Source organism: Urocitellus parryii, chromosome 8, assembly GCF_045843805.1.
Source record: "Urocitellus parryii isolate mUroPar1 chromosome 8, mUroPar1.hap1, whole genome shotgun sequence".
Lineage (NCBI taxonomy): Eukaryota > Metazoa > Chordata > Mammalia > Rodentia > Sciuridae > Urocitellus > Urocitellus parryii.
In genome coordinates, this window is record NC_135538.1 from 120224848 (window position 1) to 120229921 (window position 5074).

Here is a 5074-nt window from a genome sequence, read left to right on the forward strand (position 1 = left end):
AAAATATTCTTAAAGGTTTTAGAAATTATAAGTGTCAGAGAAGTATTTGCTGTATAATCTGCTTTTTCACTTCTCTGATATCACCTGACTTAAGCTAGAAAATTTTGGTTTATCTTTTATCTTAATTTACAAAAATAAAAATGGTTTTAACTACTCCTTTGTTAAGTTTTTCATCTTTAAAAACTCTATTATTTTGTTTCTCTTCCCCAATTTCTGTTTTTGATCAAATATTTTTTAAAATGTGTTTATAAGCCTTACTTTAAGGCCCAGAAAAGTATGTAAACAGTCCAGCCATTTAATAATACATTCTTACAAATTAAAAAGAATGCATGAGATTATATTTTTAGTTTCACTGATAAAAGTCGTCTTCCTTCTGGACATGTTTAACATCTAGAAAAGGAAATGAACGTCAAGTGACTTTTTTAATAGAATGAAGATAAGTAAAAGGGATAGGTGTCATAGCTATTGGATTAAAAGAATCTTAGAATTTATCCACTAAACTTCATGTTCAGGCTCTCCCACTGTAATTTTCTTTTAGTAGTTGTACAGTGTTTTCTTTTATGAACTAAAGAATTTACAACTTTGCTACATCATATTTTGTTTGCATATAGCCCAAATTCTGTGGTATGTATCTTTTTCTTATGGGTTGGATTTTTCTTCTTTTCTGATATATAAATGAATAAATTTTATCTTAATATAATTAAATTTAACAAATATAATCATAAAAAGTTTGAAGGTATAGTTATTATGCTGTTGATTAACTGATAGCACAGGAACAAAATTTTATCTAAAGAAGCTACAGCAAACAAACACAAATACAATTTTAATAAGTGCTACAGCAAAAAAAAACCACACACCAAATAAAAGCAACGTGGAGGAGGAGTCAAAATACCTGGTAGCTCTATGTATCAACTTTTTTCTTTTTCTTTTTCTCTGCAAATACATGACTTCTTTTTGAAAAGGCCACTTTATAAAAAGTTCAAAGTGTTTATGGCTTCTTTAAACTGCTTAATCATCTCTGGCTTGAGAATCAACTATTTCTTTAAAAGGTCCTTTTGTACAACCCTGGTGCTATTGTCAGGGGAACTGGCAATCCAGTAAAGGTGGGCATGAAGTCTGCAATGGGATTCAAAAGGAGATTCCAAGGGCCACCAGGTCCAAGTCCAGCTAGGTTAATCAGTGGCACAGCCGCAGAACATCGTACCAAGAATGGATTCACAGCCGCTCTTTTACCAGCTTTAAATTCTGCTGCATCTTTCAAACTTCTTGGTACATTCTCACCTTCCTTTCTCTTTCCTGTGGAGTCTAGATGTTTCATAGCATGAGCAGAAAGATTTGGTGGTGAAACACATGAAGGAGATTCTGTTTCCAGAAATTTAACAAAAAGTTCTGAAAAAGAACTATTAAGCAGAGATTGCTCATTTGGTCTCAAAGATGTGCTGGGGACATTTTTTGATCCTCCTCCAAACCAACCCGTTATCCACTTAGTAACACAGCCTTCATCTCCATTCAACAACTGCTCCATTTCCTCCTTTTCAAGGTTTAGGATGCTTCCCATTAATTGAAACACTTCATGACGCTTACTTTTCAGTGTATGAAAATGCCCAATGAATAGTTTTCCCATTAGGGCTTTGTCTGCTTTTCCTTCAGTGCCATTTTCTGAGTTCATCAATTTCTTTTGTGCATCATTCAACATTTCTTGTTGGAGCTCATTGTGCTTTTTAAGTTCTTCAATCTGTTCTTCCTTTAGATGTAACTGTTATGTAAGACTGATTGCTTAATCCAACACACCATTGGCTTCATCCAAATGTTCCTGTAATAATAATACCTCTCTTTCTAGATTTTCTGCCTTTTCCTTCCATTCGGTTATATGTTGTCTTTCCTTTTCTAATTCAGCCGAATACATAGCTTTTTCTTCTTGTTGGAAATACTCTAGAACCATTGCAGGTTAATGACATGGAATACTGCTTTACTTGGTCCTGGTAGAGTGAAAGCTGCAGTACGTTCTCATCCCTCTCTTGGGAGAGTAAATGCACCTGTTTCTGCAGGAATTCTACCTCCACACTGGCTTGATGACTTGCATTAGAAGAGGAAAGTAGCTTTTCCTCCAATAGTGTGAGTTTCTCTTTCAGGTTCTTCTCTCTCTTCTGTGAAGCCCAAATTTCCCAGGTGTATGAGTCTTCTGATTCTAAAAAATAGCTCCTCACTCTTTGTACCTCCTGATTTAAGTGTAATTCTTTGTCATGTAAGTGTTGAACATCTTGCTGGAGGGTACTCTTTTGTATCTGTTTGTTCTTTAGGGACAAGACAAGATGAGTTGGTCTTTCTCCTGATGACATAGAATGGTCTTCTCCTGTATGGATTCAACTGCATTTAAAAGCTGATTTAATTCCCCAGGCTTGCCCTGTTCTTTTTCTTGTAACAGTTGCTCAAAGGCAAGAGCTTTCTCCTTCATCCACTGGTACTCCAACTCTTATTCTCGCAGCATCACAGAGAACTTCACGTTCGTCTCTTGTAATACTTGATACTCCATTTCCTTTTCTTTGGATGTTTCTATTTTTTTTTCATTTTTACCTTTTAATTGAGAGATGTCCATTCATAAAATTAACATTCTCACCTTGATGTTAGTTATTGCTTGCCTCAACAACTCATTTTCATTCACTTTGTTAGTGAACTTTGCATTTGAAGAAACTGATTGCTTTTGGCTTGGATTAAGAGGTCTTCTTTCAGTAAATTTTGTAACAGATCTTGTTTTTCCTTGAACTGTTTAATTTTAGAATATCTTTGTTCATGTTCTTTCTTTTCTCTCTTGGAGGCAGCAGCAGTTGCATTGAACTGTGGTTACTTTCTTGGAGCATCCTAATGGTGCCATCTTTTTCTTGCATTGATTGTCTCAGCTCTTTGACCTCTGTTGACAGGGAGGTAAGTGATGATGCAGACAAGAGCTGCAGTGTAACCATATCAAGTTTTCCTGAAAAAAATTTAGCCTGAAGAGCTTGTATCTCCATGTCTTTCTGCTGGATAACTTGATTTCGAGTTTAGAAACTTCATCTTTGGACAGCTGATCAATTTGTTTGGTTAAAGATATATTCTTTTCATTTAGAAGTTGAATCTCAAGTTCTTGTTCTTGGATTTTTCACTAATTTTTCAGTTTCATAGTTATATAGGTTTTGTTTTTCACTTCCTTTTTCTATAGGAAGGCTTTTAACTTTTGTTTCTTGAAAACTCTCAGAATTGTCTGCTGGAGTGCTGTGTGTTTCTTCCTGCAACTGGGTTTTTATTTGTTCAATGGTTTTCTGCAAATTCTTAGTTTCTTCATCTTTCTGCTCCATCACAGAAGGCCACAATTGACTACATTCCAGTTTTAAGTTTTCACACTGTTCAATTATTTGTCACCTTTCCATACAGAGCTGCTCTTTTTCTCTCTTCAACGCATCTCTGTCATTTTCTGCCAAAAATATTTTTTATTTTTGTTTTTATTTGATCCTCAAGTTCTCCCATCTTTGTTGCAAGACTCTACTTTTTCAGTTTGTAGAACCTGAATAGTTTTTTCCATCTCTCCAATTTTAGACTCATCAGTTACTGTAACTCCTGAGTCACCTTGTTGTAATGATTTTCAAGTTTTTCAATACTTTCTTCATAGTCATTTAATGCCTCTTGTTACCGGCGACTTATCTCTGCCAGTTTCTGTTGATGTGCATTCTGCAAAACTGATATTTCCTCTTGATAATGATCAAGGTCTTGACTTCAGTTTTGTTCAAGTATCTTAATAGTATCTTGTAGTTTGCAGATTTCACTTTGATCAGAATTATGTATTCCCTTCGAATGAGCTATATCCCTCTCAATGGCCAACTTGAGATTCAAGTCTTGAAACTTCAATTGACAGTCTGTTGATTTCCTGTTGTGATGAAATGATGTCACTGAAGTCCATGTCATCACCGGGAAAAGTTGAACAATGACTGATCTCATTACCGAATGAAGACAGGGCAGTGGTTGCGGGTACACTACCAGCTCCTGAATGTACTGACTGCAGTGTGGACAACTCATCTTGTAGTGGAAATTGTCTTGCTTTAAGTTGCCTGATTTCTACTTCTTTCTCTTCCAGTTCATTTCAGTAATTTGCAGATTGATGTTGGATCCATAGCTTCCATGCTGCATACCTTCCTTCCAGCTCAGTACAATAGCTTTTAAGTCTTTCATGTCATATCTGATTATCCATTTGGTATCTTCAATGTTCTTCCTCCAATAATTAGGTAAACCTTCTTCTACATCCTCAAAATCATTGAGAACCTTGTCTTCGGTGACATTGGAGATATGGCTGGTGAGGAAAGCCATGCTGCCCGCCACCTGACCCAAAAAGTGGCCCAAGCCAGAACCTAGGCCTCTAAACCAGGACAGCATTACTGCAATTTCAATGAGCCATCAGACCCACTCTGAAAACCACCTCAGTTTCTATCCACCTCTGCTCTGAATCTCCTGGAGTGTCAAGGAGTCAATTATGACCCAAGCACTTAGAATTCCACAAAGGGCGGGGCTCTGCCAACCATTGGGTTCTGCCTGAAAAATGCAGAGGCCTGGCCTGGGTTTGCACTAGTGACTTGCTCTCAGTGGCTCAGTCACCCCCACTGGGCCTTGGCTCCTTCCCTCAACTTTCTGCCTTCAGGCTTGGGTGACTTCTCCCCCAGCATTGGTGACTTGCCCCAGCTCTCAGGCTGCTCCTTCCACCTGGGTACTGGCAGCCATATCGCCCCCACCTCATTCTTAATGATAATAAACTTGAAACTTTCCCACTAAGATCAGGAACAATCATAGGTATCCTCTCCTACTACTCCTTTTTAACAGCTTACTGACTTCTTAGATAATGCCTTTTATGTGCTAGGTGAGTGCCCTACCACTGAGCCCCAGCCCCAACCACAAAACTGATGCTTATTTAATGGGTTGGAAGTTCATCTCAGTGGTAGAACATTTGCCTACCAGGTATGCTATCCTAGGTTTTATCCACAACACCAAACAAGATAATTTTTTTAAAAAAGACTGATTTTATACAGATAGTATCAACCATTATATAGATTAT

General features: G+C 37.2%; 1 pseudogene; it reads right to left on the reverse strand.

Moving 5' to 3' along the window:
* Positions 1–1034: 1034 nt before the first annotated feature.
* On the reverse strand, positions 1035–4401 carry LOC113199495 (thyroid receptor-interacting protein 11 pseudogene; annotated as a pseudogene).
* Positions 4402–5074: the final 673 nt, after the last annotated feature.